Source organism: Leopardus geoffroyi, chromosome A3, assembly GCF_018350155.1.
Source record: "Leopardus geoffroyi isolate Oge1 chromosome A3, O.geoffroyi_Oge1_pat1.0, whole genome shotgun sequence".
NCBI classification, from domain to species: domain Eukaryota; kingdom Metazoa; phylum Chordata; class Mammalia; order Carnivora; family Felidae; genus Leopardus; species Leopardus geoffroyi.
The window spans coordinates 59,128,565-59,141,982 of NC_059336.1; the positions used below are offsets into that span (position 1 = coordinate 59,128,565).

The following is a 13,418-nucleotide window of genomic DNA, read 5'->3' on the forward strand; positions in this document are numbered from 1 at the left end:
CCTAATCTGTCTCTCTGCGTATTTATGCTGGATGCTACCAATACAAGGACAAGAAAGCCATTATTCAGAGATTTCAGATGTTACCTGTTTTGCTTATACTATTTTTAAAAAAAAATGTTTGTTTAGTTATTTATTTAGGGAGACAAAGAGGATCCTAAGCAGGCTCCATGCCATTAGTGCAGAGCCTGATGTGGGGCTCGAACTCAAGAACTGTGAGATCATGTCCTGAGCCAGAATCAAAAGTCAGACGCTTAACCGACTGAGCCACCCAGGCGCCCCTATTATTTATTCTATTGTTTGATCTTCCAGCTCCTGGTTTTACCAAGCATTGCAACACCTGGAGCCTGTAGACTTTCAAAGGGTAACTCTGCACTAAGCCTTGCTGCAAATTCATGTGTTTAGGACAAAGCACTTTAAGTGTAAAGAGTTCCCACGAGAAGCATGGTGACCCTGGGTGGCCAGCGTGGCTTTCTCCCGGACCTTCCCTCTAGCAGCCACACTTCCATTTCTCATCACACTGAGGTGTGGCCCTGTAGGGTCACTGAGATTCTTCAGTGTGCCCCTGCAGTAAAGAGAACTGGGGCCTTCAGCTGGACCGTCACCCAGGCCATGGGACACTTCTTCCCTTCCATCTTGGGCTCCACAGGGCTGCTCCCCACTTCACTAGTGAGGAATCCAGAGCAGAGAAGGGGTAAGAAGTTCATGCAGCCTGCAAGTATCTCACTGATGTTAGCTAGTCGTGCTAGTAACAATACTTCCCAAACCAGGAATATTAGTACTTGGAAGGGGGCTTGCTGGCCCCACCCTTCTGTTCCCCAGCAGAAGGGTGGTGCCTCCACCCTTCCCCACCTCTGGGGGAGGCACAATGTATATTCATCCTTGTCCCCATCCTCACCAGAACCTTCTTCAGCATGGCCCCCTCATCACAACATAGAATATCACATAAAGTCGTGACCTGAGACTGGGAAACATAAGCGTGCCCGGGGAAGCTCAGGTGCGTTTGGCACCTGAGAGTTTGATTCGGCAAAAGGGGCCCTGCATTTCCTCCATCTTTTGTGTCTTCCGTCTCAGCACATCAAACATTGACTCAGCCTGGGCTGCGGGCAAGGCCTCATGGGCAGCTGGAGGGAGGTGTGCAGGCAGTCAGGGATGAAGGACACAGGCCCTGGGGGGCCTGGTGGAGGGCGCCCTTGATTAGGCACCAGGAGACTAGCACTGCCAGCAACACCTGGAGGGAGTGAAGCCTTCTGGGCCTCAACTTCCTCATCCGGCAAACAGCAGTGTGTCACCTGCCCTGGTGGCTACTCTTGATGGTTCAGGAGATAAAATGAAAAAAGCAGTTCAAAGCGTTTTGTAAATCAAGGTCTATAGCAGCTTAGCAAACTCAAATGTACATATGAATCACGCTGGAGTTTGATTAAAGGGAGATTCTGATCCAGCAGAGGGTCTGGGGAGGGGCTGAGATTCTGCATTCCTAACCAGCACCCTGGAGCTGCTGAAGCTGCCCATGGAGTGTTCGTTCACACTGTGCGGTGAGGACCGCCGGGCATGCGAGGCGACAGTGTCCTGAAGACAGAAGTACCTGTTGGGATGGAGGGGTGGCGGGAGGGATACCAGTGGTCACTTCTTCCACCTAAGGCAGAAGGACACCCGGGAGCCTCTGTCTGATGCACCCAGGGTGGAGAAGCACTGCCATAGGCTTGCATGCCATCCATAGCACCCGGGGGAGTGCTGGTTAAGTCTTCTTCATGGAGAGGGGGGAGGGGACTTGCTACTGTCTCTAGCAGCCTCTTCTACTTCCTGTTAATTGAACTCATCAGAAATTCTTCCTACTGAGCCAAAATACCACTGCCCCCCACCTCCTCCCCATCCCGGGGCTTCTATTCATTTCTTCTTGCTACATGTCCAGAGGCTACACAGAGAATAGCAGCACTCAGATTAGATCACTATTTTTACAAATTGAAGCGCAGTTCACTTAGCATGTACTTAACCATTTTCTTTTTCTTTTTTTTAAGTTTATTTATTTTGAGAGAGAGCATGCGTGCACATGTGTGAGCACAAGTGGGGGAGGGGCAGAGAGAGACAGAGAGAGAGAGAGAGAGAGAGAGAGAGACAGAGACAGAGAATCCCAAGCAGGTTCCCTACTGCCAGCATGGAGCCAGATGTAGGGCTCGACCCTGGGCTCGAACCCACGAACTGCGAGATCATGACCTGAGCCAAAGTTGGACGCTTAACCGACTGAGCCACCCAGGCGCCCCTGTAATTAACCATTTGAAAGTGTACAATTCAGCGGCACTTACTGCATTCACAAGGTCGTGCAACCACCACCCGTCTCTAGAGTCAAAACCTTTTCGTCACCTCAGAGAAACACCCTGGATTCAGTAAGTCACTGCCCTTCGTTCCCCTTCAATCCCTTTTCCGTCTGTTCTGGATATATGGATATAAAAGGAATCATGCAACGTATGACCTTTTGTCTTGGGCTTCTCCCATAAGTGAAATGTTTTCAAGGTTCATTCACGTGGGTGCATGTTTCGGAACTCCCTTCATTTGTTTTTGTTTTTGTTTTTTTCAACGTTTATTTATTTTTGGGACAGAGAGAGACAGAGCATGAACGGGGGAGGGGCAGAGAGAGAGGGAGACACAGAATCGGAAACAGGCTCCAGGCTCTGAGCCATCAGCCCAGAGCCTGACGCGGGGCTCGAACTCACGGACCGCGAGATTGTGACCTGGCTGAAGTCGGACGCTTAACCGACTGCGCCACCCAGGCGCCCCAGAACTCCCTTCATTTGTAAGGGCTCACACGATCCCATTACATGTTGATACCACATTTCGTTTATTCATTCATCTATTCATAGACACTTGGGTTGCTTCCACCTTTTGGCTGTTCTGCATATGCTGCTGTGAACATGGGTGTAAGTTTTTGTGTGGATCACATGTTCTCATCTGCTTGGTCATATGATAACTCCACGTCTAACTGAGGAACCACCAAACTTTTCCACAGCAGCTATACTAGTTTACAACAACATACAAGGGTTCCAATCTCTCCATAGCCTCACCAACACTTGTCATTTTCCATTGAAAGTGTCTCCTTTTTATTAAAGTCATCCTAGGGATGAAATCAGCTCTCAAGTATCAGAGAAAGGTAATCTTGTTCCCCCAGAGACCTCTTTTCCAGGCCAAATATCCTCAGGTGCCCCCTCTTCCCTGAAATGCTATCTTTGGAAGTGAGTGGTACGTGCCTTTGGTGGCCAGACTAGATCTGGTGAGCACAGGTAGCCAGTGCCTCCCCCACCAAAGCTAGCTCACTCAAGCATAGAATCAGTGGCCTCTCTCCCTAAGCTGCTGTAGCACACACCTTGTTCCATATTTACGATTGTTTTTAACTTAAAAAATGTGAAAGCCTTTTGCAAAGAGCACCCTCTACCACTTTACACATGAAGAACAATATCCCTGTCCTGATTCTCCTGGCCTCTGCATTTCTAGAGACAGGTGCTCACTGTAGCCAGACCCCACTGAATTTGGGAGAGGGGAGTCAGGGAAAGCTGATTCCAAGGACATAATTATGACCTTGGATTTGCAGTCAACTCCCTTCCAATGGGCCACCTCTAAATCTCAGAGATTTAGAAGAGAAAACATCTTGAATATTTAAATATTATGTGAAGCAAATTATTCATATCTACCAATATGTGCTCCAGAGATGTTTTCTACTGCACTTTCACAAAAAGATTTAGAAGGCATTTGGTCCTAAATAATTCACAGACACCTTTAAAAAATCAGTGGTAACATTTAAAGCCCAGGTTGTATTATTTGAACTGGGATAAATTTCAAACAAGTAAACATCACTCCCCTATAGTTGGGTATCAATGAGAATCTACAAAATCAACACCAACAAAATCAGCAACCTTTTCTTGCAAACAAAACAGGGAGGTGACCTTGATTTGACTGGCAGATAAACCAGGGTGTATATTCTTATTGAGCCTAATGACTACACAAGGCCATTGCAGATGAGGGCTAAAGCCAGGTATTCATTTTAAAGAACAAACAAAGCAGCCAAATCTTCTTCCTTCAGTGCTACAGGTAGCTGTTTTTCTCTAACTTGTGGAATTTTCTCATGCTTTCACCCAATGTTGGAAAGATGAAAGGCTGGCTTTCCAGATTCTCAGCTGTTCCAAAGCATGCCTATTTTGTTAGGGGTGATCCTGTCTCCTCTTGGCCTGCAGCCATCTTGATTAGACACAGATATCAGGGAATGCTGTCTCCCTTGGTCCTCTCTCCTTACTGAGCTCCTGGGACACTCCTCCAGACTCTTCTTCCTCCTGCCTGGCCTTCCCTAGAGGTTGGAGCCAGGTGGCCACTGACCCTTGCCTGGCTACACGCACTGACCAGGTTCCTGGAGGCGGTCAGCTGCCACAGGCAGCCCAGCTAAGCTGCTGCCAAAACACCTTCCACAGGCATTGGGTAACTCTGACTTCTCATCACTTTTTGCAATTAATGTAGGAGTCCAGACGGCCCACAAACACAGAGCATTCTTGGTTTGGCTACGGTGCAAGTAATGAACAAATCCCAAAGTCGTCAAACTGTATAAGAGTTTTGTTTTTGTTTTTAATAATTGTTTATTTTAGGGAGAGTGCAAGCAGGGGAGGGGCAGAGAGAGGGGGACAGAGGATCCAAAGCGGGCTCTGTGCTGACAGGCTGATAGCAGCAAGCCTGATGTGGGGCTCGAACTCACAAACCACACGATCATGACCTGAGCTGAAGTTGGACATTCGACTGACTGAGCCACCCAGGTGCCCCAGCCTGTAAGTTTTTAACATGTTCCACTTAGTTTCAGCCATGTATATGAATTTCATTTTTCTGGGTCCATGGTAATGTATGGTTCTTACAAGGTAGTTCATGGAATGAAATCAAAAGAGTTCATCAACTGAAGATAAAGCTGCATAACAGCGAAATGAGGGGGCTTCCTAAGAAGAGTCAGGATGAGCTGCTTGACTCAAGATTCGTGTCATATTTAATTTGCCACTGAAGGTTGGAATGATAACTCCAGAATGCAAAAGAATCAGAAACTGTGTGGGGGGCTACATAAAATGGGTGTGACAATATTCACAGTCTCAAATGAAAGAGTCCCCATGAAAGCCTGGAGGGCTGCAGAGACCATCTAAGGAGGAGGAGGTTCGTGAATACCAGCCATGTTGTTGGGCCAGACCTTGAGCAGCTTAGCTCTGTGGGAAAACACATTGTTCTAAGAAACAAACTGTTCCAGAAAGCTTTCTTATTTTATCCACTTTGGATGGAACAATTCCTATATGGATCTCGCACCTCCCTGCTGACCTCAACAGAGTGAAGCGAACGTGACTATCACCTCTTCTGGGTGGCTCAGACTCACTCTGATGAGCATGATCAGTGAGCTTTAGGGAGGACTCCTGATGAGTGGACTGTGTACAAAGTCAAGTGCCCCTGGAACACCAGACCTCTTTGGTTCTTCTACTGGCTTTCTCTCCCTTGTCTGTCCTTTCTCTGGTCACCAGGGCCACCCGCCTCTTCTGGCTGCTGCAGTTTTGCTCTTCACATCACTCCTTCCCTGAGCCCCTGAGAGCAGGTGGCCACCTCCACCTGTGCATCTGAGGTAAGAGGGAAGGCAGAGAGGCCCAACGGGCTCTCTTCCCTCTTTAGGAGCTCAGCATGCAATGCCCTGTGGCTGCGTTTACCAGGCGGCTGAGATGGCCAAAGAAACAGATTTTAGCGAGGTGCAGCTTTCCTAAGAGACCAGAGCTACCGGTGCCAGGGCACATACTGACAGTCATAGCATATGACTACCACTGACAGTCATAGCAGTTGGCCTCAAGCAACTTCCTTCTCTCACCATGCACCCGGTTCACACTGGAACTTGTTGTTCGCTACCACTGGTGGAAAGTAGCCGGTTAAGGCCACGCTTCTCAAGTCTGGCTGGGCAGCAGAATTGCTTGGGAGAGCCACTAAAATACAGACTCCTGGGCCCCTCACGGATTCTGATGCACAGCCTTGTTGGGAAGGCCAGGTCTGGAAGCAAGAGTTTGGCACCTGATTTTGAGTTCTTGGGGTAAGGGGGGGAGCTAGCAGAAGTGAGGGTGGCATCGGCACCGGCACTGAATGAGTGGAAGGTGCCCCGCCACCCCCCCCCCCCGTGGCAGTTTTCATTCCCAGGCCTGGGGGTGGGGGTGACCCATGGCCGTACCTGCTCCAGGCAACACATTCTGGTCCCACAAAATGGTACCGGCCAAGTGCTTTGGTTCAAAATATTTGGTTGTCCTGTCTACCTTGGAGAAATACTAAAAAAGTGCATTTACAATTCCAGTGTGTCACTCAAGTGCCAGGTCCGCAGAAGGTATAACAGAAGCAGGGGGCCCCCCCATTTCCCCCCAGAAGAGGGCTCTCCACTGATGCTGGCTGCCCTGGCAGGCAGGCAGGCCTGCTCTGATTTACTCAAACACAACAATTAGCAGTGGTAAATGTGGAGAAAGGCAAATAATTTGATTCGCGGGAGTGTAATGGTGTAACAGGACTCACAGCATTTTTGATACTAAAAATAGGGTTAAGAGCCCTCACTGCAGAACTCTCTGCACTTCACCCAGTTTTCACCCAACTCCCATTTCCCTCTGCACTCACATCATGCGGTTTGAGATTTGCTTCCTGTGGTATTTGATTCCATGTGGGAGTTTCCCCCCATCCATCCTCCCTTTTGTTACTCCAGGGGAAAAGCAGCCCCGGGAAGGCTTTTCTGCCGTCCTCTATTGTTCTGCATTTTAGGTAAAAAAAAAAAAAAAAAAAGTACTTGCTGCTTGATCCGAGCCTTAAGACCAGCCCAACCGGCAAACTTCGTAAGCTTTAATGTTCAAAATACCAAAGTAAACGACCTCCAGTCTGCAAAACCAACAGAACACGGCCCTGTCCCTTTCCTTCAAGTCTCCACAAGCTGTCTGCTTTCAGAACCCACCAGGGTCTGAGCCTATTGGACCTCAGGAAAGGGGCTGTCCTGTTCCCGCCCTGAGAGCCCGCCCACTGCAGCTTTTCAATCACATCTGCGTGATCCCTTAGTGTCAGGTGTACGCTTAAGCTTTTTTTTTGTTTGTTTAACTGTGGTAAAATATATATTACCACCAAAAAGTTTTTACCATCTTAATCATTTTTAGTAGACAGTTCAGTGGCAGTAAGCACGTTTGCAGTGTTCTGCAACCACCACCACCAATCGTTTCCAGAACTTTTTCATCTTCCCAACTTGAAACTCTATGCCCATTAAATACTACCTTCTCATCTGCCCTCCACCCAGCCCCTGGAAACCACTGTTCTACTTTCTGTCTCTGAATATGGCCACTTTAGAAACCTCATGTAAATAGAAATCATGCAATATTTGTTCTTTTGTGTCTGGCTTTTTTACTTAGCATAGTATCTTCAGCGTTCATCCATGGTATAGCCTGTGTCAGAATTTCCTTCCTATTTATGGCTGAGTAATATTCCAATGTATGTAGACAACACAAGTCCTTGAGCTTTTGATTCTAAAAACGATGAAAAAAATTCTCCTCAACCTGCTAAAAGGGCCAGGATTTTATCCCCATTTTCAATAGATGCAAATGTGAAAGACAAATTATCCATCAAGAGGCCCACGACATGAGCCTTAAGGACAGATAATGGCTTCACCATTATCCACCCTTCTTGGGGTTGTGGCTTGGAACCTGGCATCATAGCACCCCAAACTGGAGGACAGGAGAAAGCCAGTGGTGAAGAGCACCAGATTTCCAGACGTTTCCTGCCCTGACCACGGTGCAGGGCTGTGAGAAAGCCTGCAGAAAACCCATGTCTTACTTTTTGTTTTTATCTTTGAAAATCATAATTACTATACAAGAATTCCCAGTTTCTTCCCTGAAGCAGAAATCACACCTCTGGCCCATGTGAGGCATTGGAGGTTGGTCAGTCCATGACAAATTCAAACATAATTAATCTTTGTTAATCCCAACGTGTGGGTCTTATTCCACTACTCCTCTCTACTTCCTCATCAATCAAGAGTCGATTACATATTTAAAGCTGTCCTCTGAGGGGAGCCTGGGTGGCTAAGTCAGTTAAGCACTCGACTTACGATTTCGGCTCGGGTCATAATCTCTCAGTCCTGAGATCGAGGTCCACACTAAGCATGGAGCCTGTTTGGGATTTTCTCTCACCCCCCGCCTGCCTCCCCCCCACTCAGCTCGTGCCCACGTTTGCGTGTTCTCTCTCTCTCAAAATAAACAAATAAACATTAAAAAAAAACTGTCCTCTGAAAAAAAGCCTCTGGAAGCCATTCCTATTTTTCAGGTTTGTTGAAATGTGAAGCCATTATCTGTCCTTAAGGCCTTATTAAGCCCCATAACGCTATAGCTATAGATAGTTTCAGTGATGAGGAACGGAGCAGGTGCAACATATATAAGGGATGCTGGGACGGGGACTGGGGGAGGGTTCTGAGCTCACTTGCAATCCACTGTATAGATCTGGCAGTCCTGCTTATTGTGTAAACCAAATCCACTCATCAAACACATCCCCACTGAATTATTGCAAAATTAAATATCTTATAATATCATAATTCTAAAATATTTTTAGAGATGGCATTAAAAAGATGGTGTTTGAACAAAATGTAAAGAATAGGAGAAGACAGAGTTCTTAAAGGACACCATAGCTGGGTTGGCATTATTTGCGGGTGTTATTTTGTGCACATATTTTCATTAACTCTGCAATTTGGATACATATTTTAAAGAGAGGGGGTATATATTTATACGGTACTCTTATGAGATTTAATATTGTGTTGAGAAAATGAACCATACTGCAAAATTCTTAAGATCGATATCTTATTGTAGCTCTTGAGGTCTTAACTGACATCTGTTTATTCATTATTTTTATCTCTTAAGTAGGCTCCACACCCAGCGTGGAGCCCAGTGTGGGGCCTGAACTCATGACCTTGAGATCAACAGTTGGACATTTAACCAACTAAGCCACCCAAGTGCCTCTCTTCATTAATTTATTTTATGTACTGAACCAGTAGGTCTTTGGTACCTCCTGGAATGTAGTCTGTCAGTCACAACAGATATGCAGATGAATAACTCTATCCCTTTCCCTATCTGGACAGATAAAGTCGTTACATGAAGCCACAGAAGCACCAAGGAGATTAGGGATCAGGTAAGGCTTCCTGGAAGTGGTGGCTGAGTATAGGAGTAAGAAGAGTTGGTAGACAAGAGAACACTCACAAATCTCACTGGACTTCTCATCTAGTGTTTAGCAACAGAATGAGCCTAAAGCAGTCATTGAAAGCCCACCATCCTGAGGATGGCCACTAGCTTCTAGATGTTTCCAGCAACCATTTCTTTTAAAAAAGGAATTCATAGAAAACCTCATTGGGGAAAGGGAAATCTGGAAGAAATATTAGTGAAACCCCAGAAAATGGCATCTCTCTACCATTTATTTGGCTCCTACAGTGTCCTGTTTCGGTACTTTAAATCCATCGTGGTTACTCCTCAAACAAAAGTTTGTTGCTTTGATTTCCACTTTACAGATGAGGAAAGAAGAAAGATTAAATAACATGAAGGCTTCTTAGGTTCCAGGCACCGTTCTAGGTACTTTAAAATATTTTATCTCATTGGATCTTGTTGGTAACCCTACGGCCCCTTTATCCACATGAGGAAACTGAGGCATGGAGAAACTAAGTATCTGTCCCATGATCACCACTTAGTTAATGGCAGAGTGGGGAAAGCCACCTAAGCAGTCTGGATCCATAGTCCACACTCCTGACCACAAGACTGTGTTCTTTCAGTCAGAGAAAGCATATTGATGTGCCTCTTCTGAGAGACAGACATGCTTGATTGTGGCTGTTTTCAGTAGAAATTAACTCTTCACTCTTAAAGATACTGCTTTAAAAGGAGAGCTCCTCTGATGCCATTAAGTGCTATTTAACTTCACTAAAATGTTTATTGTTTTATAAACAATGTTTATTGTTTTATTTAACTTCACTAAAATGTTTATTATTTATTTATTTTCAAGTCTGCCTCTTGAAATGTGTATTTGCCATGAACATGTCAAGATACCTGTCTTTCCCCAAAAAGTCTGGCATTGAAGACCTACTCCAGGGTGGAGGAAGGTTCCTAATGGATCAGGGACACTGTAAGTGTCTAACTTAATTAACTGAGGGCTTCCTAGGGCAAGTTATTAATTGTCTTTTAACATGCAGAGATGCATTTCTATGCTTCAAAGGTCAAATGCTGACCAGGCTGAGGTAAGGAGGGAGCTGCTAGTGGCACAAGGCTGGAGCTGTCAAGGTTATGAGTGTGGGTAATGAGGAGGAAATGTGTGGACACAGGATGCTGTAGGGAAGAGCTAAAGGAGGGGTGAGCAGCCTAGTATAGGGCCACAGAGCAGAGCTGGCAAACTCTTTCTGTAAAGGGACAGATAGTAAATATTTTCAGTTTTGCTAATGGGTTATTGTGGTATGAAAGCAGTCAAAGAAATACAAATGGGCATGGCTGTGTTCCAATAAAACTTTATTTACAAAAACAGGCATGGGTGAGACGCAACCCACAGGCTGTAGTTTGCTGGTCCCTTCCTTAGGGCATGGGGTTGAAAGGAGGCAACAGGATGCCTGGGGCAGTGGACACCCGGACTCACCAGGGAGAACGCTGCCAAAATAGCAGAGACAAAGAGGTCGAGAGTCATTGATCTCGGGCCTGAATGATACAGGACTTGGTTCTTCCAAAGTCCAAGGTGCCACTAAAGGCCACACAGCTCAACTCAGAGGCAAAAATGGGAAGGGCCAACTCCTCACAAGAATCATCATGTGGAAGGATCTGAAGCATCAGCATTTGCTATAACCACACTTGTTGGTACGTGCATAGCTCCTCTCACTAAAGTGCTAGTTGGGGGTGTCTGTTGAACTAGAAAGGACAAGGAAGAAGAATGGGGCCTATCCAATGCCATCCGTGGTTGAGGAGCTGAACAGAGAGGGTGGCATCGCTAGAACCAAGATGGGGTCTCTTGACCTTCAAATGTTCTAGCCTACGGACTATTTATTAACTAATTAAGCATGTGGTTCTGCTTCCAGATACCCTGGACAACCTCCTAATCAAGTCAACTAAAAATGAAAGATAAAAGAATAGAAACCATCTGAATTGTTGCTGAGCTGATAAGTGTGTACAGGCCAAACACAGAGTGGAAGTAGGGGTCCTGGGAGTAAGTGAGCTAAAGTTAGGTTTTCCCAGGAGGCAGACCCTGGTGACCGTAAACTTTGATAGGATGTTGTGTGGCAAGAGGCAGAAAGAAGAGATAAACCCTATCCATGGTGGAGAATCACATATGAGAGCCTTGCATAAAGCCTGGATCTCAGAGGAGGGTTATGTTCAGCATAAATGGGAATAAGAAGCAAACCTGCTCACACAGAAGAGACAGGAAGGAATTTGACTTTTCAACCTCAAGGAGAAAAATAGTCTCCCCCAAATAGTCAAAACCACAAGATGGTCTTTACACAGGTTTCAGGCCCAAATTCTACCTGTGTGGTTTGAAAATCCATATGAGAGAATTTAAAATGACTTCAGGTTGAAAGTACTCAGGTACATAGCAGAAAAAATGCAAAGCCTCTTTAGAGGAAAATAACCTTAACCTAGGTGTCAAAAATTTTTACAGATCTAGTTCCTAGTTATAGAAACCCAGTCAGAATTCACAAAATGTGCAAAAAGAACACTACGAACAAGATACTGCAGAAACAATAGAGAGAGAAATCAGGTCCACAGTGATTTTAGATATTGGAAAGATCATAGATAAATCATAAAATAAGTATATTTTATATGTTTAAAGATATAAACAGGAGGCTTAGAAATAAAAGAAATGAGAAATTGTTTTCTGTTTAAAGACCAAGCAAGTCTGAAATTTTGACAAAGGAAAAAAAAGAATAAGAATAAAATAAAATAAATTAAATCTCAATAGACTTGTTAAAATTAAGGTGAGACATAAGTAAAGCAAGAATCAGTAAAGTTTAAGACAGATCTGAAGAAATTGCCCAGATTGCAAAATAGACAGACAAAAAGATGGAAAATATAAGAGGGAATCTGAGAGACAGAAGACAGCAATTTAACAGAGATATAATACATATCAAACTGGAGTTCTAGTAAGAGATATTGGAGAGAATGGGGAACAGGAAATATTCAAAAGAAAAATTTCCAAAGTTTATGAGAAACATGACTCTGTAGATTCAGGACACCCAATAACCCTAAGCAGAACAAATATAAATGTACCTACTCCTACAGACAATTGCCATGAAATTGGAGATTACCAAAGACAAAGAGATGATCTTAAATGCAGCCAGACAGAAAAAATATCGACCACCTAAAGAAGGAATAGCAACTGGATTGGCTCCAGACTTTGCAAACATAACATAGAAGCCAGATGACAGGAAAATAATAATTTCAAAGTCCTGAGGGAACTTGATCATCATCCTAGAACCATATACCCCATAAAAGTATTTTTTAAGATTTAAGATAAAATAGAGATATTTCAGGTGAAGGAATTTCCATTAGCAAACTCCCACTAAACTAAATTCTAAATGACTTCATTCAGAAAAAAAGTAAATTATTTCAGATGGGAATTCTGAGAGGCAAGAAGAAATGGTAGAAAAGATACTGTGCTTTATCAAACAACTATAATAGTGACTAATTGAGGGTACCAAAAAGATGGAACTAAAATGCTGGATAACAATAGCACTTAAGTAATAAATCAATCTAAGTTTCCTGTGTTTTGTGAGAAGAAGAAAAATATTATTAACATAGAACTCTGTTAAGTATTCATGTTAAAATACTAGGGTAATGAAGGTCATAAATATTATAAATTCCGGGGTGCCTGGCTGCCTCAGCTGGTAGAGTGTGCAATTCTTGATCTTGGGGTTGTTAGTTCACACATTGAGTGTAGAGATTACTTAAAAACAAAATCTTTGAAAAAAAAAGATTGTAAATTCAGATTAGGGGGGAAATGCAATAAACAGAAAAAGAAAAATCAAAAAAAGGCAGGAAAACACAAAAAGGTAGGACAAATGCCAAATATAATATAAAATGGTTTAAAATAGAATATTTTAACATTATATTTATATTATATAAATATCTATTAATTATATTAATATATTTATATTAATCATAATAAATGTATGAACTATATCCCTAATTTAAAAATATGATCATACATAATTTTAAAGATTGAGCAAATTATGTTTATAAGAAACACATCTAAAAGGTAAGAACAGAAAACTTAAAAGTAAAAGGAGGAAAAACAAATACAAGGTAAATGCTAACAAAAGAAATCCAGTGTACCTCTATTAATACCAGACGGATAGATTTTAAGGCAATAAGCATAACTAGAAATAAGAAAGGGTCACAAAATGTGTATAA

General features: G+C 43.8%; 1 protein-coding gene across 7 annotated transcripts in view; it reads right to left on the reverse strand.

The window, feature by feature from the left end:
• Window positions 1-13,418, reverse strand: part of NPAS2 (neuronal PAS domain protein 2) — a 159,830-nt gene that overhangs the window by 104,549 nt on the left and 41,863 nt on the right. The window lies entirely within an intron of this gene.